At 42.9% G+C, this 24839-nt stretch overlaps 1 protein-coding gene across 5 annotated transcripts in view; it reads left to right on the forward strand.

Annotated features, from left to right (window-relative positions):
• lypd6b (LY6/PLAUR domain containing 6B) overlaps window positions 1–24839 on the forward strand; it is a 124068-nt gene that overhangs the window by 85165 nt on the left and 14064 nt on the right. Inside the window, exon 1 of one of the 5 annotated variants that reach the window (XM_080198293.1) lies at window positions 17779–17833. The exons of the other annotated variants lie outside the window; for them this stretch is intronic. The gene's annotated coding sequence lies outside the window, so the exon portion shown is untranslated. Of the gene's footprint in view, window positions 1–17778; window positions 17834–24839 lie in introns of those variants that run through there. 5 annotated transcript variants of the gene reach the window in all.

Here is a 24839-nt window from a genome sequence, read left to right on the forward strand (position 1 = left end):
TTCACATGTTGAATGTTTCATAAGTAATAGAAAATGCTTAATCATTTATATATGAATAGAAATGTCATCAACTACAAGTGGTAAAAACAATAGCGATATTTTTGCTTGATTGGACACAGAGGGAGTGCACTTCTCTCACAGTCAATGCAAAGAGTTCTTGTTTTGGAACATTTCCAGTTTGATTTGTGATGACCCATTTTCTCTTTTCCTCTCCTCTTCCCCAAGTTAGAAGAAGAATTAAAGCAAGAGCACGTGAAGTGCAAGCTGATTGCACACAATATTGATTTGAGATAGACATGCACTCCCTCTGTATTAAAGAATTAAATGAATCATATAATCCAAATTGACGGGAATGGTTTGGAGTTTTGGACCAACTGTGAAAATGTGGTGACTTTATTCATTTGTCACTGGTTATTCCTCGCAGCACTCCACCTGTTGTTTCCCTGATGATACTGCTGAGAAATTTAGCACTCATGTTCTCATGGGACTCACAAGGTGTCCACGTTTGGGTAATTGGTATAGAGGGATATGGGCCAAACATAGGCAATTCGGACTAGCTTAATGGTAAAAACTGGGCAGCATTGACAAGTTGGGCTGAAGGGCCTATTTCCATGATGTTAACCTTGTGACTCTCATTAAGCAGTGAAGAGCTGCCTGGGAAATTTGCAAATCTCCATTTGAGTGCTGCTCCTTAAGATATTTTATGTGAAGAGCATTATGTTACTTGGATCTTGTCTAGCTCCTCTTTAATGGTGTCCATTATATTGGATCACTGTGGTCTTATAGTCACAAATTCCACATTGTTCCCACTCGTTGGGTGCAGAAGCTTCTTCTGAATTCCCAGTTGTATTTATCGGTGACTATATTGATAGCCTCTAGTTAGGCCCTTCCACGCAAGAGCAAAGGTTCTCTCTGTATTCACTCTTATCAAAACCTATCATAATTTTGAAGACTTCTATTTCAGGTGACCCTCATCCTTCTCCTGTCACGGGAGGTAGGAGACCAAGACTGTCCGTCCTTTCCTAAGATGTATACCTATGCATTTCTGGTCAAAGGAAAAGGTTGTAAGGAATGTCGTCAAGGAGGAAAGTGATAAAGAAAAAGGAAGAGGCTCAGAGAGAGAATTGTAGCAATTAGGACCATAAATGGAGGAGTGGTGACATCTCAGAGGGTTGTGGGCTGGAAGAGGTTACCGAGACAAGGAGGGGTGAGGGCTTTGAAAACAGGGATGAGAATTCTAAACTCGAAACGTTGCTTGACTGGGAGCCAGTGTAGGTCAACAAGCGTGATAGGCAATGGGACTTGGTGAAAGTTAGGTCACGGGCAGCTGAGTTTTGCGTGGGTAGAATGTGGGAGACTGCCAGGAATGAATACGAATAGTCATGTTTAGAGGCAACAAAGGTATGATGGAGGTCTCAGCAGCAGGTAAGTTGGGTGATGTTAGAGGTACAGCTGGTCTGTTTTCCAGAGCAGTCTACTCAATCTTTTCTATATATTCCAACTTGTCAATTCTTGTAACATCCTTCTCAATTTTTTGGTGATTTCTCCAGTGTGTCAGTATTCTTTTTGTAGTGTGGCGTTTAGCTTTCGGCTAGCTCATGCAAAACTTTGCACCTAGATGCTGACTGGAACTGGCAGAGTATTTCCTCTTTAATTATTTTTTATTTATTATTGTCACAAGTAGGCTTACATTAACACTGCAATGAAGTTACTGTGAAAATCCCCCAGTCGCCACACTCCGGCACCTGTTTGGATACATTGAGGGAGAATTTTGCATGGCCAGTGCACCTGACCAGCACATCTTTTGGACTGTGGGAGGAAACCAGAGCATCTGGAGGAAATCCAGGCAGACACAGGGAGAATGCGCAGACTCCGCACAGACAGTGATCCAAGCTGGGAATCGAACTCAGGATCCTGGCGCTAACCACAGTGCTAACCATTGTGCTACTATGCTGCCCATTAGTTTCAGTGCTTACAATTTTTAAGTTTTTTTTATATGACAAACTTATGAGTTCAAAGCTGCTGATGAGTTCCATTCAAGTTGTCACTCTTGTATAAATTTGGCACCGTAAGTTGGGTTGTTATTTCACTAGCTCTCAAACTGCTGCTATTTATATGTCTAGGGAACTTCAGGGAGCACACTCTGCATTGTTTCACATTGGAGGAAGTGTTGTCAAGTCATCAAACAGGACAACAGTACTCGCTCTGTAATTGCGTGGGAATTATTTTTACAGCTCCCTGTTTATTACAAATTAGAATCTTAGGAATCAGTAATATGTGATTGTTTTGGAGTGACAGCAGAAAGATGTGAGAAAATGCACTAAAGCCAGCAGAGATCTTGTTTTACAAGTTTTGATGGCTCTAGCCTTCGTTATCCTGGACAACTGAGTTATTGGATGGAATATCAATGTATCTGCTGACTCGCGAAATATATGTTTTCCTTTGGTCTTCTCTCCTATATATTCCTGTATGTTAATATGACCAAAATATGAAACTGGCCAATTCAGTAATCTGATTCCTGCCAGAGCAATAATTGAAGCATTGCCACTATCTACGGAACCCATGAGGTAGGGAGAAGAATATCAGGCACCAAAGAAAGAGTTTGCACATATCATGACTTTCACTTCTCAAAACACTTTACTGACAATTCCAATTCTCTTCCCGCACCAAGTGGTGCACTAAGGCAAACTGTCATTTCTTTCCATAGTTTGTAATTCCTGGAACAGGTCACTAGTCTGTCGCCAGTAGCTTATTGCCTGAAGGATGATACTCCGCATCAAACATGGCTGACCAGGGATAGGATTTTATGGCCTCTCTCATCCCAAAACCATAAAGTCATGCCTGAGATCAACAGATCTTCCCATTATCTTCCCCTTGCCTGCTCCGATTCCCATGGTGGGCGGAGCAGTAAAATTCCAGCCCTGGATCTCTCCTGCTCTTACCACCAGCCCTTGGCATGTTCAGACGGACTCACAGATTCACACACAACTTGTTTGACCCCACCTTCATTTGCCATCAAGTCCTGAGGTGGACTGGAACAGGGAGCTTCTGGCTCAGAGGCAGAGGCGCTACCCAGTGAGCCACAAGACCTCCCACAGACAATGAAGTGCTTTTTTGAAGTACAGTCAATGTTGTATTATAGGAAACACAGCAGCCAAATTGTACAGAATGAGATTCCACAAATAGCAATGAAACAATGACCAGATAATTTGTTTTAATGATGTTAGTTGAGGATTAAATATTAGCAAGACGGACTCCAATGTTCTTCAATGAAATATATTGTGGAGCCTTTATGTCCTCCTTGGAGGAGTCTTAATCTCATCTGAAAATGGTAAATATTCCCAATCCGATCATTATATAGTAATCTTTACTGGAAGTGCATGCAAATAGTGATCATGTAAGAAAGGAATTTGATTTAGTTGTGATAGCCCCACCCACTAACTGATCTAGTGATATTGCCCTATGACAATCCTTGCTCTGCCATTTTTCCATTTACCTAACAGCAACACAGAAAAGTGTCTCTACCCAGGCGGAATAGCTGACCCAACCTGCGCTGTTTCTGTCAGACCCTCTGTACAATGCTGAAAGACTCATTCGTCATAGCGTACCTATCTCATTGTGAAAGTCAACTCTCCTGAAAAAATAAATGGTTCAGCATCAGTCCAGCCTGCCAACATCTGTGAAGGAAGACACTATTGTTTCACCCACCCCACCCCACCCACAACCATGGCTGTTTCTCCTGTGGTGAATGCTGATTGGATGCCAATGGGATATTCTGGTACCGCTGTTCATCTTGCACATCTCACTCACCCTGCTGCCAGGGAATCAGTCATGTGGGATTGATTTTGGTGGGACCTGAAGGTCCTGCTGGTGGGAAAGGGGAGAAAATCCCGCTCAATGATTAATTTCTCTGTGGTGTTTGCCTTGTAAATCTTTCTCTATCCCTCTTTGACTGTATGAGTGCCCAAGGGTAATATAGTGACATCCTCTCCTGTTTTAAGTGTGGATAAATAAACTAACCCTTTACGTTCATGGCCTTGAGAAAAATTCCACTGCTAATCAAGAGAAAAATAAATCAAAACACTTTCTGTTGATGGATGGGAGGGTTAAAGGAGACAGCAGGGCTGTTTCAGATGTGTAAATCTCCTGTTCGTAATATTAACCAGAATATATATGGAAATATATTCATTGCATGAAGCAAGTCAGCTGTTATATCACACATTCATGCATGAGAGCTGGAATTGGAGGAGTGCTGGGATCTTGGAGGGTTGCTAGGCAAATGGCGATCACAGAGATACAAAAGGGAGAAGCCATGGGGTGGTTTGAAAAGAGTGGTGAGAATTTTAAAGTAAAGTCTGGCTGGAGGCAGGGGATGTCGTGAAGGTGGATGTAGGTAGTGTTGTTGATGGAGCAAATATGCGACAGTAAGCTGATTTCAGGTCTGATAGGACATGTGTGTTGTAAGTGGTCTACTTCAGCCTCAGATGGTGATCAGGGAGAGGAGTGGAGTAACAAGATGTTCATGGTGGCAACCGTAGTGGTGGTTTTGGTTTTCTTAATATTTAATTGGAGGAAATTTCAGCTCTTCCAGCACTGGATGGAAGACCTAATGTGAAAAATTACAGACAGTGGATGGGTTGAGAGAAGTGCTGGTGAGGTTAGAGTAATTAGGTGTTTTTGGCTTACAAGTGGAACCTGATATGTTTTCAGATGATGTATCAAGGGACCGGAATATAGAGCAGAAATAGGAGGGGACAAGGTCTAGGTATGTGGGGGACTTCAGACGTAACAGTGTGGGTGAATCTGTGGCTCTTAACTGGATGGATTAAAATGGAACCAGCTGACGGTTTAAAGTAATTTTTGGTGTTACTGAGTTAATATGTCCAAGATCTTTAATGTTTGTCCATTAAACTCTTTGCCTGAATGAATCTCCACTTATAAAACTGGTCACAGCCTGATTTCCAAATGCGAATATTCAAAATCCCCTAGTTGCCACACTCCAGCAGTGCCTGTTCAGATACACTGAGGGAGAATTTAGCATAGCCAATTCACCTAACCAGCACGTCTTTTGGACAGTGGGAGGAAACCGGAGCAAACCCATGCAGACATTAGGAGAACAGGCAGACTCCACACAGTGACCCAAGCTGGAATCGAACTCTAATCCCTGGTGCTGTGAAGCAGCAGTGCTAACCACTGTGCCACCAAGCCACCCTGTTTGGACAATGAATTTTGGCCTTGGCAACAAAGCTCACATCCTGTAAATGATTTTAAATAAACACTTAATTTTGGGTTGCCACTATGCTGCCAGTTCACAGGAAGACTAGTTACCCATTAGAAGTGAAATGTGAAGAATAGGTCACAAGAAACATAAGAAATAAGCTCATTACCCTGTCAGCCATATTGCAATGTCAGGGCAGTTTCGGTTCTGCGATGCCTAACTCTCCTTGTTAGGCAATGACAGGTCATTAATTTATATTTAACTGTGAGGGTAGCTCTCTGGGTGACAGCTGTTTATCATCATTATGAAGGAATGGGGTGAATATCTATGAAACTGAGTGGTAATGGTTCTTTTTCCTAAGGACTGGATCTTTCAGCAACGATTCTATAGAAGCCCAAGTTCAAAATGTGAAATAAAGAGTTCTTCAAAAATGTGACAGGAGTCCAGTCACTTTGAGATTGGGAATGTGAATTAATACTGCTAAATTGTATGTTTTACTGACCTGTAAGAATTAGCCAAAGGGAGAACAGGCACAGTGTGTTTGAGACAAGGCATCATTACATCTTCCTAATTACTATCCTGCCTTAAATACCCATTTATTCTTCAAATCACAGTGGATTGATAACAGACCTGAAAGGACAATAAGTTCACATCTGCACAGATGTTTCATCTATCATTTTCAAATCTGTCCACAACAAATATGTTTTTGTTACAGAAACCTACGGGCAACTTGTGATTTGTGCCTAGTTAATCAGATAGCAGCATATTCTTAAGTACAATTCAATGTCCACGGGGACATTTACTCTTGTGGTTAAACTCTCAGCTGTTGCTGTTCTTTCTGGTTAACTTTCTGGGCGGCACTGCTGCCTCACAGCGCCAGGGGCCCAGGTTCAATTCCGGCCTCGGGCGTGGAGTTTGCACCTTCTCCTCGTGTCTGCATGGATTTCCTCCGGATGCTCTGGTTTCCTCCCGCAGTGCAAAAAATGTGCTGGTTAGATGCCCTGGCCATATTAAATTCTCCCTCAGTGTACCCGAACAGGTGTGGGTTTCCTTTTGGGTGCTCCAGTTTCCTCTCGCAGTCCAAAAATGTGCAGGTGTTTGGTAGATTGGCCATGCTAAATTGCCCCTTAGTGTTAGGGGGATTAGTGGGGTAAATACGTGGGGTTATGGGGATAGGGCCTGGGTGGGATTGTTGTTGGTGCAGGCTTCCTTCTGTACTGTAGATATTCTAATTGTCATGATTCCCAAGTTCGTAATTCACCGGGAATAGTGGGTAAGTTGACCACGTGAATCATAATTCTGTTCACAAAGTATTGTGAGTGAGTGTATAAAATTCTGATTTCAGGTTTCTATGGAAATCACTCATAAAGCACCTTTCAAATTAAGTAACAAAACAAGCATCAAAGGAATGTTTTTTCCTACATAAGAATTACAAGCTGGTAGGGACATCGTGGATAGTGATTGCATCTCAGCGAGGTTGCAGTATTGTTACAATCAATTCTACAATATTGTAGACCTATTTGCCACTGGCACTACCTGTGATTGCAGCTTCCCTACTTTGAAGCGTTAGATTGTGGAATCACTCCCTTTAACTCCATCATTTTTCACCAAACAGGAGATTAAGATGTTATTCTAAATATCTGAGTGCACTGTCCTTTGGCTGAGGGAATCAGAATAGCAATGACAACAACTTGTATTTATGTAGCTTCTTTAACAAAATAAAACATCCCAAGATGCTTCACAGAGGTATTATACTACCTGATGCCCAGCCACATAAGAAGGTATTAGATGACCAAAAGCTTGGTCAAAATTATAAGGAGTCTTAAAGGAGGAAAGCAAGGTAGAGAGTTAGAGAGCTGTAAGGAGAGAATTCTAGTGATTGGAGCTGAGGCAACTGAAGGCCTGGGCATCAGTGGTGGAACTATTTTAACTATTTTAATCTCCAAATGTCAGAATTGGAGGAGCGTAGAGATCTTAGAGGGTTCTGGGGCTGGAGGAGATAAGTGAGATAGGCAGGGGATTTAATAACCTGGGATAAGAAATTTAATGTCAAGACATTGCTTGACCAGGGGTAAATCAATAAGTCCAGAGATGATAGGTGATAGGTCTGGCTGTGAGTTAAGACATGTGCAGGTGAGTAGGCTAATGACGTCAAGTTTGCCAGAAGGTAGAATGGGAGAGACTAGCTTGGTGTGTGTTGGAATAGTCAAGTCTACGGTTCATGGAGGCATGAATGAGAGCTTCAGCAGGCAGTAATGATAGGTTAATTAACTGAAGAGATACTATTCTCATGTTTTTGTTTATTCACTTATGGGACATGGGCATTGCTGGATAGGCCAGCCTTTGCTGCCCATCAATAATTGCCCTTGAGAATGTGGTGGTGAGCTACATTTTTGAATTGCTACAGTTCGTGTGGTGTAGGTACGTTCACAGTGCTGTTGGGGAGGGAGTTCCAGGAATCCAGTGGCATTGAACGATGATGTATTTCCAAGTCAGGGTGGTATGTGAGTTGGAGGGGAGCTTCCATGTGATGATATTCCCAGGTATCTGCTGCCCTAGTCCTTGATAGTCGTCTTGTGTTTGGACCGTGCTGTCTGAGGAACCTTGGTGACTTCCTGCAATGCATCTTGTAGATAGTACACATAGCTGCCACCGTGCGTCAGCAGTTGAGGGAGTGAGTGTTTGTGGAAGGGGTTGCAATCAAGCGGGCTGCTTTGTCCTGGATGGTGTAGAGCTTCTTGAGTGTTGTTGGAACAGCATTCAGCCAGGCAAGTGAAGAGTATTTCATCACACTCTTGACTTGTGCCTTGCAGAAGATAGACAGGCTTTGTGGAGTCAGGAGGTGAGTTACTTGCCACAGGATTCCAGGCCTCTGGTCTGCTCTAGTACTGTGGCTAGTCCAGTTCAGTTTCAGGTCAATGGTAGCCCCTTGGAAGTTGATAGTGGGGATTTGGAGATGGTAATGCCTTTAAATTTCAAAGGACGATTGTTAGATTCTCTCCTGTCAGAGGTGGTTATTGCCTGGCACTTGTGTGGCATGAGTAAAACTGGCCACTAATCATCCCAAGCCTGGATATTATCCAGGTCTTGTTGCATTTGGACATGAACTGTTTGTGTATCTGAGGAGCTGTAAATGGTGCTGATCATTGTGCGATCATCAGTGAATATCCCCGCTTCTGATCTTCTAATGGAAGGAAGATTATTGATGAAGCAGCTGAAGATAATTGGACCTAGGATATGATCCTGAGGAACTCCTGAAGTGATGGCACTCCATGTAACAAAATGGAAAATATACAAAGTACATTGAACCAAATTGGTTTGGGACTCCAGATTGGAGGTAGAATATTTGACCTTGAGCCCCCTGCAACTTAATCATAATATTATTTCACATCATCATGAGGAGATCATTGAATAATCTCCAACAGAAGGCAATTGAGGGTGTGCTTCAACTGGCTATTCTGAAATGATGTTTGACTAGTGTTGCAGTAACATCAACTAGTTCCAGTATTAGCTGATGACAAACTTGCCTTAAGGAGCTTTGTATGAAAGATGTTTGCCTGTGCCAAATGGTTTTGTAACCACAGCAACATACACACCTCATGACAATAGCAGAACAGGGGCAGAAAAGACTGCCGTTTGTCATCACGCTCGATTAATCCAGACTTGGGTGCAGAGAAACTGAAGACTTGGCAAGTAGGATTTACACATGGGTTCAAGTGTCTCTGAAATTTCTCAAAATGTTTGTTCGGCTGACCTTATTGATTCCAGTCAAATCTTTTAATTGTGTTGATTTAACTCACCATCACGTACATGATTGTTGGATCTCTTCCCAGCAACAGCAGATCCTTAAATTCCATATTCAATTCTATCGCAATTGAAGTAATCCTGTAATGAACAACTGTCAGTGAGTATGGCAGAATTGAGGTTGCAGACAAGTTAATCTTGAATTCTGATCCTCCATCAAACCCCCAACCCCCCTTGCCTAACTGCTCTTTCTCAGTGTTCGCGATTTGCTGCAACTGAGATCTGTAATCATTCTTTTGATCACAGCTTTGGGATGAAAAGCAATATAAAATGGAGCATGGGAGAACGCTTGTTTTTTGTTCCCAGGCAAACTCCCACAAGTAAAACTGAGGAAACTTTTGAGCTTTTGACATTCCTGAGAATGCTACATTTTTAATGGACTTTAAATTACCAAGATCATTGCTGATTAAAGGGAGTTTTGTTTGTGTTTTGGAAAACTCTTTCCTTCCTGGACCTTTGCAGCCTTTAAGAATCATCATCTTAAACATCATAGGGCTATTAAAGGGGAACTTAGCTGATATTCCTCTGTGATGGGTAGGGTAGCACACCTAGACTAGTAATCCAAAGCTTGAACTCATGACTGAGGAGATTGTCATCGACTACAGGAAGGGTAAAGGAGAACATGCCCCTGTCTACATCAACGGGGATGAAGTAGAAATGGCCAAGAGCTTCAAGTTTTTAAGTGTCCAGATCACCAACAACCTGTCCTGGTTCCCGCACTATGGTTAAGAAAGTCTACCAACGCTGCTGCTTTCTCAGAAGATTAGGAAATTTGGCATGCCAGCTACAACTCTCACCAACTTTTACAGATGCACCATAGAAAGCATTCTTTCTGGTCAAATCACAGCTTGATATGGCTCCTGCTCTGCCCAAGACTGCAAGGTACTACAAAAGGTCGTGAATGTAGTCCAATCCATCTCTCAAACCAGCCTCCCTTCCATTGACTCTGTCTACACTTCCCGCTTCTCAGCGAAGTAGCCAGCATAATTAAGGACCCTATGCCATGCACATCAGATATTCTCTCTTCCATCGGGAAAAAGATATAAAGTTTGAGGTCAAGTATCAACCGACTCAAGAACAGCTTCTTCCCTGCTGCTGTCAGATTTTGGAATGAACTTGCCTTGCATTAAGTTGATCTTTCTCTACATCCTAGCTATGACTGTAACACTACATTCTGCACTCTCTCATTTCCATCTCTATGAATAGTATTTTTTTTTGTCTGTACAGCACATAAGAAACAATACTTTTCATTGTATGTTAATACATGTGACAATAATAAATCAAATTTAAAAAAAAACATAGAAGGTAGGAGCAGGGGGAGGCCAAACTTGACATGCAAGTTGTAAATTGAAATCCCACAACAGCAACTAGGGAGCTTCAATCTAATTAATGAAATAAGTCTTGAATAATAAAAGTAATTATTAATTGTGATCATGTAAATACACAATTGTTGCGAAAGCTTATCTGGCTCACTAATAATGTCCTTACCTGGCCCCTGTAAATTCAGACCTACAGCAAAGTCATTGGCTCTTAAACACCCTCTGAAATGGCCTTGCAGAGGGGTCTATGTGTTCGACATGGTGGCACGCCACCTTCTCAGCAATAATGAGTGAATTACTAAAAATTCAAAAATTGGCAGGAAAGTAAGTTGCGAGGAGGATACTTGGAATCTGCAGAAGGGGTGTGAGTATGTTAACTGAGTGGGCAAAACATTGGCAAATGTGGCTGTAATTAGTCTTCAGAGGCAGAAGTCCCTTCATCAAAATTCCTTTATTTACAATTCTAACAACAATACACAAGTGCTATGTTCTGGAGTGCCAGAGGAACTAGCACTCCAGGTTAAATACAAGGAAAAGACTCCGATTGACCAATCGACTCCTTAAGCAGGGAGTTCATATTCCAATAAGCCAACTTCAATGGTCTGATTGAAGTTATCACAATGGGAAAATGTGGGTCAGCATGGTGGCATGGGGTAGCATGATGGCGCAGTGGTTAATACTGCTGCCTCAGAGCATCAGAGACCCGAGTTTGATTCCTGGCTAGGTTGCTATTCTCCTCGTGTCTGCATGGGTTTCCTCCAGGTGCTCCGGTTTCTTCCCAATCCAAAGCTGTGCAGGTTAGGTGCATTGGCCATGCTAATTTCTCCCTCAGTGTACCTGAACAGGTGCCGGAATATTGGCGACTATGGGTAACTTAGATTAACACTGCAATGAAGTTACTGTAAGCCTCCTTGTGACACTAATAATGCTGGAAAATCTGAGGGAACTTGGCAGGGTAGATGCTCAGAGGATGTTTCCTCTTGTGGGGGAATCCAAAACTGGGGGGGCAAATACAAAATAAGGGGTCTCCTTTTAAAACTGTAATGAGGAGAATGTCTTTTCTCTGAGGATCATTAATCTTCCACAGAGAGCAGTAGTGGTTGGCTCATTGAATATACTCGAGGCTGAGTTCGGCAGATTTTTGATCCACAATGGGGTTAAGGGTTTTGGGTGGCAGACAAAAAACTGGAGGTAAAGCCACAATCAGATCAGCCATGATCTTTTTGAATGGCGGAGCAGGCTCGATGGGAGTCAAATGGCCTACTGTCACTCCTCTTTCTTATGTTTGTCTGTTTACATTCTTATCATAAGACACTGTAAGTGTCCTACTCTTCAGGAAAAGCGAGACTGCTGGTAGTACTGAAAGAACGGTGACAGATTGATGTAAAGGTTTGCATATTATTTCTCTAGCTTTATTGGCCCTCGGAAATCTAGAGTGTCTTTTTTGCACCATTGAATATGATGTAAGGAATGGGAAGCAACTGTGTGATGTAGCTCCTGTAGCCTTAATGCAATGTTACGAAAAGAGTCACATTGCCCAGACTTTTATATTCAGAGGAATTTCTTTCCCTCAAAATGCTTCGCAACAAGTACTAAAAGATCAACCAGCTTTTCATAGCCAGGCATCTTATATAGAAAAAAGATGGAATTATGGAATGAGCTGGTGGGACTCCCTGTTCCCACTGCAGTGAACAGAGATTTGGTTGAATGCCAAATTCTCCATCCTTGCTTGTAGCGGTGGGTAGGCATAATTGACCATTGAGCCATTGTGTCCATACTGGCTGTCGGGTAGAGCAGCTCAGCTAGTCCCGCTCCCACATCTTTTTCCTATAGCCTTGCGGTTTTTTTCTCTTCAGATGATTATCCAATTCTCTTTTTGACAGCTGCTAGTGAATTTGCCTCTTGTAGCCAGATCCAAACCAATCACTGCCTAAAAAAACCTTTTCCTCGTGTCACCTTTGCTTCTTTTGTTGATCACCTTAAATTAGAGTCTTTCTTTTCTCGATCCTTACTCCAACTGGAACAGTTTCTTTCTATCCACCCGGTTCAGACCCCCCTCATGATTTTAAACAACTCTTTCAAATCTTCCCCCAAGCTTCTTGTTTCTAAGAACGGCCCCAGATGCTTCAATCTGTCCCCAGAATTGAAGTTTGTCACCCCTGAACCATTCTTGTTCTCTTTTCTGCAGCCTTTCCAATATCATTAAATTTCCCTGTAGGTGTGATGCCTAAAATTAGACTCAATTCTCCAGCTGAGGTTACACCAGTGTTTTAAAAAGGTTCCTTGCTTTTGTAAGCTATGTACCACTTTATAAACCCCAGGTTCTTTTATGTCCTATTAACCATTGTCTCAACTTTCTGTCGTGTTCTTGGGCGGCATGGTGGTACAGTGGATAGTACTGCTGCCTCACAGTGCCAGGGACCCAGATTCAATTCTGGCTGTGGGTCACTATGTGGAATTTGCATGTTTTCCCTATGTCTGTGTGGGTTTCCTCTGGGTGTTTTGGTTTCATCCCACAGTCAGAAAGACGTGTTTAGGTGCATTGTCCATGCTAAATTCTCCCTTAGTGTACCCGAACTGGCACTGGAATGTGGTAACCAGGAAATTTTCACAGTAACTTCACTGCTGTGTTAATGTAAGCTGCCTTGTGACTAATAAATAAACGTTAAGCCCCTTTGCTCCTGCACCCTCTTTAGAATTGTATCTTTTATTAGCTAGTAACATTGTTGACACAAAGATATCAATAACGTATCGATGTACCCAATGGCAACACTAATTCAGAATCACTCCTGGTGTTAAAAATGTACTTTAATACCATAAATTAAATAATTTACAACAATTCCTATTCCCCAACATTAATTTGGTTACTCCGACAAAGTACATTTCTGAGCCTTCCAAAAACTGATCTTGGTGAAAGACTATCAGTTCTCCCCTTTTAAGCATTGTGCGTTTATTTACATAACAGAAACATCCATCTTGCAAACTTCAACTCCAGCATCCTAGAACAAAGCTCTGTAAAATCAAAAGAATCTTTGAAATGCAACAAGGCTTAATTGGAGTGAAATAACCAGACACCAACCTGATATGCAGGTCATGAAAGGAGCATTGTTGCAGCATTTGAAAGTTTCTGGCAGGTTTATCTCCTAGAGCAGGTTGCTATTGGCAACTTATGTTAAAAAGTGCTGTGTCAGATGTCGTCGCAAGTTGACAATATCAACTGCAAGGTGAGCAGCTGTGAAAATGGATTTTCCAATTTTAATGTTTAGTTTGCAGCCTTTCCAAATGCTGCAAAGTAATTTATTTCTTGTTGACTCATCCAGTGCACCGTAGGCACTGTCAAATTACGTGAAGTTAATGCAATTTTTTTTTAGGATTATAGAACACTTCTTTAGCCTTGAAATTGTGTCCATGGAAGTTTAATGTTTGTATGCTCGTACCTCAAAGTGTAATTTCAAAGCTAATGAAAGTTGGTGAGCAATGTAGCTGATTTCTGTGGAAGATGAATACTTGTCATGGCAGGAGAAGGAGCCTTCACTAATAAGTAGTGGCATGTCTTCCCTCCTTAAATGTACTTTATTTTTGTTCATATGGGAGAGATTGAAGGGGGAAGAATTCATAGAATAGAAGCATAGAATCCTGACAGTGCAGAAGAGACCATTCAGCCCATCGAGTCTGCACCAACTCTGACAGAGTATCTTACCAGGCCCTCTCTCCCGCCCTATCCCTGTAATCCCACTCATTTGCCATTGCAAATCCATCTAACGTACACATCTTGGCACACTAAGGGGCAATTTAGTATAGCCAATCTAACCTCACATCTTTGAACTGTGGGAGGAAACCAGAGCACCCAGAGGAGCTACATGCAGACAAGGGGAGAATGTGCAAACTCCACACACGCAGTCACCCAAGGCTGGAATTGAACCTGGGTCCCTGGTGCTATGAGGCAGCAGTGCAAACCACTGAGCCACCCTAGAAAGAAATTGGTTTCAAAACATTCTGATCACCAGTTAATGGAAAGAAAGATTGGGGACACTTTGTTATGTTCAGTCTGCTTATATATAGGTTGTTATTGCTGCTGTTGTTATGAGGAGCTCCATGGCTAACTCTGCTGGCCTCTCTGGCATACCAGTTGCATTTTTAGTTCAGGGTGTATATCAGGTAAGTGGTGTTTGGTGATGGAGTGGGATGGTGAAGGTGTAAAGCCCCCATGATGGAATGAGCCTGTGGTTCAACCAATTTTAACTCCTGGGTTTAATTTCCACCTGATTGACAGGTTTCCCCACACCCCGACCAGATCGATCAGGAGTTGAACAACGTACAACACGGTAATTTCTCACAAACCTCTGGAGGGTGATGAATCTCCGAAAATGAGGCTAAGTTCCCCATTTTGATTATTACTTGCCCAGCAGTTAAAGGAGTGTTGGCACCAGAGATATATTCATGAACTGTTCTCCCACCTCCCTAATGCTTCACTTTCCTGGTGTTTCCCTGAAGACCCTAGTGAGGGGTAAGTAGGGAGGTGCTGCCCAGCTGCTGCAGGGCTGTCTCCAAGGTCTGTATCCAACAAGTCACACCTAGTGTCAGAGACTTGGGTTCAAAGTGGAAAGAGATTCAATGACCTTGTAAGGCAGCACAGGGAAGTACAACTCTTTACGTCTCTCAACACCATTGACAGCACCACTTTCATCACCTCCCCCATTGTTCTGAGCAAAGTCCTTCCCTTCCATAACATTTTTCACCATGTCGGTTGTTGCTGGAGAAGAGCTGTCTTTAGTTGTGGTTTGGCTGCAGTTACCCCTCAATGTTAAGCTGCAGGATGCAGAGGGCAGGTCTGACGGTGAAGGATTTATTGGTGGTTTTAGATGTGGTGGTACTGGGATTCTTGAAGTCTGAGCTTGCTGAATTCAGTTTATTTGTGAGATCCTTGGCTTCCCCACGTTTTACCAGGTACTGACAGGTGCTGCAAAGTGAACACTGATCCATGGAATGGAACCAACAAGGCAATTTAAAAACCACTTGCTCATCACAGATCCCACAACCCACCAAACTGGCTTCAACCTGCCATGCCAACATTTGGCACTCCTTTACTGTTCCCATAATGGCCAAGGCCATTGTGCAGCATATGGGCACAAGCTGGGCATTGCAGGGAACCTGGACTGCAGCTGGGGTGTACCCCAATCAATAAATCATAGAATCTTACAGTGCCGAAGGAGGCCATTCAGCCCATTGAATCTGCACCAACCACAATCCCCATAGCCCCATGCATTTACCCCAGCTAGTCCCCCTGACACTAAGGGGCAATTTAGCATAGCCAATCCACCTAACCTGCACATCTTTGTACTGAGAGAGGAAACCGGAGTGCATGGGGAGAGTGTACAAACTCCACACAGTGTCCCAAGCCATGAATTGAGCCCAGGTTCTTGACGCTGTGAGGCAGCAGTGCTGACCACTGTGCTACCGTGCCGCCCATCAGTTGAGGCCTTGGTGCATATTAAGGTTCAGGCAGCAGAGGTTGGATGAGTTCAAGTTAACAGAAGCTGCAGTTTGAGAGTTCAACCAAGGCAGCATTGGAATAGTTGAGTCTGGAGGTACCGTACACATAGTTGAGGGTTTCAGCAGCTGGTTAGGTGAGACAGAAATGAAATTAGGTGAAATAATTGTTCTTGGAGTTGGAGCAGAAACAGGGATGAGCATTAGTTCCAGCACCGGTACTTTGTTTGGATTAGATAGCGAAGCAGAGTGTACGCATTTGGTGAAACAAGCAACGCAGTTAAAAACAGGCCTGGAAACTGTTTGATAGAGGTTGAGATTCCCTCTGACTTTGCTGAGCAGAATAGAGATGAAGACTTCAACAAAATTATTAGAAATCCACAAGCCATAATACTAGGCATGGCAAAGGTGGCCAAAGAGATTCAGAGACTAATGGACTTAAGCTTGTCCTCTACCTTGGAAATGCAGCTTTTCACTTCTAATGTATTCCTGGAGAACAAGGACAAGGCTACAAGGCATCATTCACTTTCTGCTGTCTCTCAGGTCAATATTTGTGATGAGCTCCAGCAAGTGATATCCTCTCTCAGCATGTCTGCTTCTTCGCTGCTCCTCCAACTAATATCTGCCCTGGATCCAGAGAATCAGCTGAACCAGACTGGTCTGGAGGTAGCAGAGGTGGAGCTGTAGCTGCTGGTGTCTTCTAGAGCTCATCGGGCATGAGGACTTGAAGGGTGTGAAACCTGAGATAAAGCAGCCTTGCCGAAGAAATGAGGTCACTTGCACTTTTCTGATGGGTCAGCCTTTGGCCATCACAATTTTGGCCGTATTTAAGCTTCAGAATCTGCTGGAATTTCCAGGCAAAAATCATAGAATCTCTACAGTGCAGCAGGAGGCCTTTCAGCCCATTGAGTCTGCACTGACTCTCTGATAGTGTACCTTACCCAGACCCTCTGCACTGGTTTATCCCCATAACTCCATATGTTTCCCATGGCTAATCCCCCTGACTTACTCATCTATGAATATTAAGGGGCAATTTAGCATGGCCAGTGCAAGTAACTTGCACATCTTTGGGCTGTGGGCAGACACCAGAGCACCTGGAGGAAACCCATGCAAATTCCACACAGACAGTCACCCAAGCTCAGAATTGAATCCGGGCCCCTGGCATTGTGAGGCAGCAGTGCTAGCCACTATGCCGCCCATTAGATATTTTATCTAATCTGTAGACAGAGGAGACATGTTATAACAAATGGCCTTTTCCTATTCACTGGTTTCGCATGTTCCTTTTGACTTTTGGCCCAGACTTATAGAGGGCTAAATAAACATTTAAATTAGTAAGATTGTATGTCATTTCTGCAACATGACTATCGCATTTGGAGTTTTCACAAATGTGGTTTTCCAGATTAGACATGATCTAAAAAGCAAATGTGTCTACTCACTGTTGTAAAGGACATTCAGTTGTGCAAGTCTTAACAACCCAAATATTCATTCAGATGTGCACTTAAAATAACTGATATTAACTATAATCCTCTGTGGAATTAATTGAAGATGGACACCTCCCATCACTAAATGCTATAATCATTGGAAAAGCTTCACAAAAACTCTACAGTAAAGGAAACCTTGATAAATGTTCTAGGCAGATTAATGCGGAAAGGAAGCTATGGTAGCGCTCCCAAAACATGACCTTTTGATTTCTAATGTGACATTTCAGTATGGTAAATGATTCTATGATTGGTAGCACTTACTCTTAGGAACACATAGCCCTCCCTAATTCTTTGCAAATGCATTTGTTTTCCTGATGTTTTCGCTCCAGTTGTACAGACTGATGGAAGCCAGGCTTCAGTTAGTTTAAAACAATTGTCTCAAAATGGAAGCAAAACTGAAAATGTTAAGTAACAAGACATATTGATAATACCAACAAAGGGATGCAATAGGGTGGAGATAGACAAACTATTTCCTTTTGTGGGAATACCCAGAACAAAGGAACATAATCTCAAAAAGAATGGTAAGTCATTTAAGAGTGAATTCAGGAAGCACTTTCTCGCACATGGTGGAAATCTGGAGCTGTCTCCCTAAAGGAAAGCCCGTTAAAACTTTAAAGTTTGAAATTTGTGGATGCTTGTTAGGTAAATTCTAAATCCTTCCTAGAATTTCATGTTCAAATTTCGCCTTCCTCAACAATCAGATGTCCATCCCTGTCACAGTACAGAAATAACACTTATCAAATGGATCACAAAATTCTAGTATACAGGTACAGCAAGTAATTAAAGTTAAAGTTTATTTATTCGTCACAAGTAGGTTTACATTAACACTGCAATGAAGTTACTGTGAAAATCCCCGAGTCGCCACATTCTGGTATCTGTTCAGGGATACTGAGGGAGAATTTAGTACGGTCAATGCACCTAACCAGCATGTCTTTCAGACTGTGGGAGGAAAGCGGAGCACCTGGAGGAAACCCAGGCAGACATGGGGAGAATATGCAAACTCCACACAGGCAGTGATCCAATCCGGGAATTGAACCCAGGCCCCTGGTACTGTTAGGCAGCAGTGCTAATCACTGTGCCACCCTGCTGCCCGAAGCTAATAAAATGTTATTGTTTATTGTGAGGAGAATTGATTACAAAAGCGAGGAAGTTATGTTTCAGTTGTACAGGGCATTTGGTGCGACCACATCTGGAGTGATAGATGCAATTCAGAGAAGGTTCACTAGACTAATACCAGGAATGTGTGTGTTGTCTGATGAGAAATGGTGGGAGAGGTTAGCTTTGCATCCACTGCAGGAAAATGTGAAGTTAAGTGCTTTAAGCAAAAAAGAGCAGGATATTATTTAAATGGAGAAAGGGTCCGCTGCTTTAACCTGATTCCAAAATTATCTATCTAATTGTAGACAGAGCCATTATGCTTTGCAGTGGTTTCTCTTCCCTGTCCTGCACTGTTACCTCTGGTGTTGCCTCGAGCTCTATCTTTGCACCACGCGCCCCCCCCCCCCGCCCCCATTTTCCATTCACTTCCTGCCCCTCAGTGACGTCACCTAAAAGCACAAGTGTTTGTTTACATGTGAACACTGACCCCGCCCAGCTTTACCTCACCACTCTTTATCCTGACCCCATCATTGCCTCTGAGATGTCAGGCTGCTTGTCCCACATCCAGTATTGGCTGATCAGAAACTGCCTCCAATTAAATACCAGGAAGATTGAAGCTATTCCCTTCAATTCCGTATCCTCACCCTCCCCCTTCAAACCCTGCTCGCTCACCGCTATCTCCATCTCTTACCCTGAAAACTGCCTGTGGCCAAACCAAACTGCTGGCACCTTCAGCGACTCTGGGATGAACTTTCAAATGCATATCTGCGCTGTCACTAGTTTTAGAATGTAACCAATGATAACATTGGATCTGTTGTAGTCTGACCACAGGTAACATGCTGTAAAAGTCAGCTGCTTCAGTAACCAATGACAAAATGATGTGATGATCAACTGACCAACTAACTCAGTATAAATAAGAACCTGTTGGGAATTGTGAGGGAGCTTGGAATGGCCCGGGGTGAGGCCTCAAGTGTTGGAGTAATGAAGTTTTAATTAAACCTTTTTCTTCAATTTATCTGTTGGAGTGAGTTTTGTTTCATTTTAGTGCCTACAACTGAAGATTACCTTCTGCTGGATGAACAACTAGGACCACTTCTTTCCAACAATGTAACATTGCCTCTGCCTCAGCTGGTTTGCTGCTGATACCCTCATCAATGTATTTGTTACTCCCTAGACCTGACACACCCTTTGCCGGCAACCCACATTCTACCCTCTGTAAGCTTGAAATCATCCAAACCTCTCTTGCATCTGTCTTAAATCGCACCAAATTCTGTTCACCCATCACTCCCTGTGCTCACTGACCTACCATAACTGGTTCGCAGTTAAACAAAGCTTTGATTTCAAAATTCTTAATTTTGTTTTCCCCCATGCCCTGGCCACACTCGATCTCCGATCTCTCTCTCTCTCTCTCTGTAATTGCCTCCAGCCCTCTGACCACTGGGATATCTGTGCTTCTCTAAACTGGCCTCTGGAACAGATTTTAATCACTGCACCATTGGTAGCTGCACCCTCAGCTGCCAAAGCCCAAGGCTCTTGAATTCCCTTGCTCCACATCTCTGCCTTGCTTTCCCCTTTAAAACACTCCTTAAAATCTCTCTGGTCATCTCCCTTAATATTCCCTGAGTGGCTCAGTATCATATTCTGCTGTACGATGCCTCTGTGAAGGGCCTGGGGATATTTTATTATTTTAAAAGTTAGGTATAAATACAAGTTGTTGTAATTGAGAGGGTATCAAGGAGCAAAGATAGGTAAATGAAGCTGTCACACGGATGACCAGTCATCTAACAGAATGGTAGAACAGAGCTCGAGGGCTGAATGGTCTATTTCTGTTCCTGTACTCTAGCTATGATTAATTTTCCACCTTCAGTTCTCTCCCTTTGCCTTCTTAAAGGCATTGTCCTTGCTGAGGTCTGATAAACTTTGACAAAGTATTGGACTGTGGATAATCGCAATCCCATTCTATCTTGTCTTCATGTTCCAACTACAAAAAATGTTCCAATATCAGACAGTGATCTGGGCTGACATTCCTCTCCCTACGCCAGTGATACTGAGACAAATTCTAAATACGGCCAGGTCTTTCTAGCCAAGATCAGATAACACAACACCAATTTAGTGCATAAATTCACTGAGTCATTAAGGGTGTAATGTCAAAATGAAAACTTTAATATCATTTTTTAAGAGTGTGGCCAAGATTACGCGGTTTAGCTTGGCTTATTTTCAAACCATTCCAATTTGCTCAGAACTTGGACTGAGCTTGCTAGCTGTAATGAAAAATTCTAATCCTTTTTGATTATTTAAAGTGTTTTCAAGAGAATTGATGCAATTATCGAAATTTAGTTCATCCCAATTATATCAAATCTTAAAAGCCCTTTACAAGGTTTCAGTTTTGTTATAGCTTGTTGAAAATTAGCATGAGCTTGACTTTCTGGGGAAGGTGCTCTTTCGGAGAGTTGGTGCAGAATCGAAGGGCCAAATGGCCTCTTTCTGCAGTGTAAGGATTCTGTGGTTTTAATATCAGTAGAAGTAAAATACTGATGGTTAGAAAATGACTAAAAGGAGCTTTATCTTCAGGCATTTATTTTGTAGTTTTTCTGCTTTTGGTCAGATAGTTGCTTGCTCAGTGTTACCGAGTACCATGTATTGTGTTCTGAGTCTGTCCATCTGCTTCGTGTCTCACACGTAATGACGTGAGTGCTATAACGGTGATGGTACATACAGCAATCCATTTCTGGAATGGCGCTGAGGAGAAAACTATACATGAAATCTAAATGTTGAAGGCATAACCTTGATAAAGTTTCAAGTTTATTTATTAGTGTTACAAGTAGGCAGGCTTACATTATCACTGCACTGAAGTTACTGCGAACATTTCCTAGTTGCCACATTCCGGCGCCTGTTCGGGTACACTAAGGGAGAATTTAGCATGGCCGATGCACCTGACCGACATGTCTTTCAGACTGTGGGAGCAAATCAGAGCACCTGGAGGAAACCCAAGCAGACATGAGGAGAACGAGCAGACTCCACACAAACCAGAGCCCCAAGCTGGGGAATCAAACCAGAGTCCCTGGAGCTGTGAAGCAGCAGTATTAACCACTGCACCACCATATCTCCACGATGCACTCCAGGATGTCAGTGTATTCCAACATGTCAGTGTATTCCAGGATGATAGTTTATTCCTCAATGAAGCCTGTAATATTAAGCATGTGACCACAGGCTGAATTGTACATTGTGTTGGAGACAATGACATTGGTGTTGGGAGCTGTTACCTGGCAGTGATTTCCCCTTAGTTGGTCAATTAATGGCTTGAGAGGGTGTTCACCAGCCAATTAGGTTGGTGGGTGGGTTCTCAAAGCCAGGGGCCAATAAGACAAGCAGTAAAATAATAAGCAAACAATGAACTCCAGCCTTCAGTTGCAGATAAGGGATAGAGGGGGTGCCCCAAGATGGAGGCAGCTTCTCAGCAATTTTTTAAATTAATTCATGGGACATAGGCATCACTGGACAGCATTTATTGCTCCTGTCCAATTGCCCTTGAGAAGGTGGTGGTGAGCTGTCTTCTTGAATCATTGTAGTCCACGTGCTGTAGATTGACCCACAATGCCGTTAGGGAGGGAATTCCAGGATTTTGACCCAGCTACTGCAAAGGGAAGGTGATATATTTCTAAGTCAAGATGGTGAGTGGCTTTGAAGGGAACGTGCAGGCAGCGGTGTTCCCATATATCTGCTGCTCTTGTCCTTCTGGATGGAAGTGATGGTGGGTTTGGACGGTGCTCTCTAATGACCTTTGGTGAATTTCTGCAGCGCATCTTGTAGATAGTATACACTGCTGCTACTGAGTGTCGGTCGTGGAGGGAGTGGATGTTTCAACTAAACGTAATTGAACTAACAAATAGCCACATCTTCCAGGTCACAATTGCAGAGAGGAAACCCCTTCACGAGGTGGCTTGTGGATGTAGCTATGACCAAGCAAGTGAGGTGATGGCTGCCTCAGAAACCGACTGAAGCACTAGCTCCAAGGTCTGTCACTGGGACACCACCTCTTGTAACACCAGGTTAAAGTCCAACAGGTTTATTTGGTAGCAAACGCCATTAGCTAGTGGTGTTTGCTACCAAATAAACCTGTTGGCTTTAACCTGGTGTTGTGAGACTTCTTACTGTGTTTACCCCAGTCTAATGCTGGCATCTCCACGTCAACACTACCTCCTGTGCAGCCACTGTGCTCCTGATGTTGCTGGGGGGTTCTGCAAGCTGACTGGAACAGTCCAGTTGACATCTGACAATTGGCTTTTAACTTAGCTCAACTGGTGACACTTCCACTCCCATCCTGCCTCTGAGAAAATGGCCCTGGAGCAGGACAGGGCTGGAAAACATTCACACCGGCTGGCCATACAAGCCTCTGCTCTCAGCCTCCAATCGGGGTGAAGATTCTGTCCCATTGGACATTGTACCATACTCAGCGGTCATACATTTTTCTGAGGTAAAACTTCGAGCAATGTCGATAAATATATAGTAGAGGCGATGGCCTTGCGGTATTTCCGCAGGACAATTAATCCTGAAACTCAGCTAATGTTCTGGGGACCAGGGTTCGAATCCCGCCATGGCAGATGGTGGAATTTCAATTCAATGAAAAAAATCTGGAATTAAAAATCTACTGATGACCATGAAACCATTGTTGGAAAAACTCATCTGGTTCACTAATGTCCTTTAGGGAAGGAAATCTGCTGTCCTTACCTGGCCTGGCCTACATGTGACTCCAGACCCACAGCAATGTGGTTGACTCTCAACAATTAGGGATGGGCAATAAATGCTGGCCAGCCAGCGATGCCCATGTCCCACGAATGAATAAAGAAAAAGCAAAGCTGTACTGCAGAACATGCCTTCACGTTTTATTATCCTACAGAATGTATCCTCTGAAGGGAATTTTTTATTTGTTGCTTTATTTAATGTAACATGGACACAGTGCCTGGTCAATGAACCAGGCAGTTTGCGAATGAGGTCCTGAGAATGGAGGTGTAAATCATGCACACTAACCCAGAAAGGTGGTAAATGCTGAGAACTTCAAAACAGGCTGACAGCTCGAGAACAGCCAAGATTATAAGCTTATGGCATGTGAAAACCTATCGTTACATGGGTGTCACAATTGTGTATGTACAGTGAACATTCCATTGCTGGCGTTGCAGAGATAACAAACCAGGTAAGTGAAATCCAAGTGTCATCAACTTGTCAGCAAAATTAAAGCTGCTGGGATTAATTGGACAGGGGCAGCATGGATACAAAATTGGTAAAGGGACAAAAAGAAGAGCGTGGTGTTGAATGGGCCTTTTTCAGAATGAAGGAAGTACAATGGCAATTTGCAGGGTGGTTATTAGGGTCACTGATCTTTTTGATACATGTTAATGAGCTGTACTTGGGTATATTAAGCCTAATTTCATAGTTTGCAGGTAACTTAAAACTCTGACCTGTAGTAAATAACGAGGGGGTTAATAACAGACTTCAGGGGAACAAGGTGAAAATCGGCTGATGCTCGGCAGATGAAATTCAAGAATAATTTGGGCCTCTTTAATAATCAAACCACCAGGCTTGTTGTCAGGTAGACTTCAGAACAGGGAACCTGACTCCCTTCATTTTTGCCTAAATTAAAGGAAGACATACACCCTAAATAAACAATTCTATAAACCTCCTAATTGTAACAACATGTGTTGGAATGTCAAGAATTACAGTACCAACGATTCCATTTTTTTTAGTTGAAAATCATGCTTTCTCTTCTCCCCTCACCCACTCCAACATGACCATAGAAGTCCAGGTAAAATGCAGCATTTGTGACTGTAAGTAAGCATGAAGCTATCTGATGCTGCCAAAAATTCAATGTAAATTCTTTATAACAGATTGATTTGTGCATGATTACCCAATTTACCCTTCAGTGGCAGCTCAGTAGCGACACATGGCACAATGGTTAGCTGCCTCACAGTGCCAGAGACCTGAGTTCAATTCTCGACTTGGGTCAGTGCCTGTGTGGAGTACGCACGTTCTCCCTGTGCCTGTGTGGGTTTCCTCCGAATGCTCCCCTTCCCACTGTCCAAAAATGTGCAGGTTAGGTTGATTGTCAGAGGGACTAGCAGAATAAATATGTGGACTTACGGGAATAGGGCCTGGGTGAGATTGTGGTCGGTGCAGACTCGATGGGCCAAATAGCCTCTTTCTCACTGTATGATTCTATAATTCTAGTAGCAAGGTGACCATTACACACAATCTTAGATGTTTAAACAAATTTAAACACTTGATCAGCTGTGTGTGTGTGTGTGTAAGACATGGATAAAATGAACAAAGAACAAAACAGCACAGGAACACGCCCTTTGGCCCATCAAGCCTGCACCAATTCCTAATTCCTATTTAGACACACTACTTGCTTATACACAGTTTCTATCCCTCTGT

Source organism: Carcharhinus amblyrhynchos, chromosome 11 (genome assembly GCF_965287045.1).
Source record: "Carcharhinus amblyrhynchos chromosome 11, sCarAmb.v2.hapA, whole genome shotgun sequence".
Taxonomy (NCBI): Eukaryota; Metazoa; Chordata; class Chondrichthyes; order Carcharhiniformes; family Carcharhinidae; genus Carcharhinus; species Carcharhinus amblyrhynchos.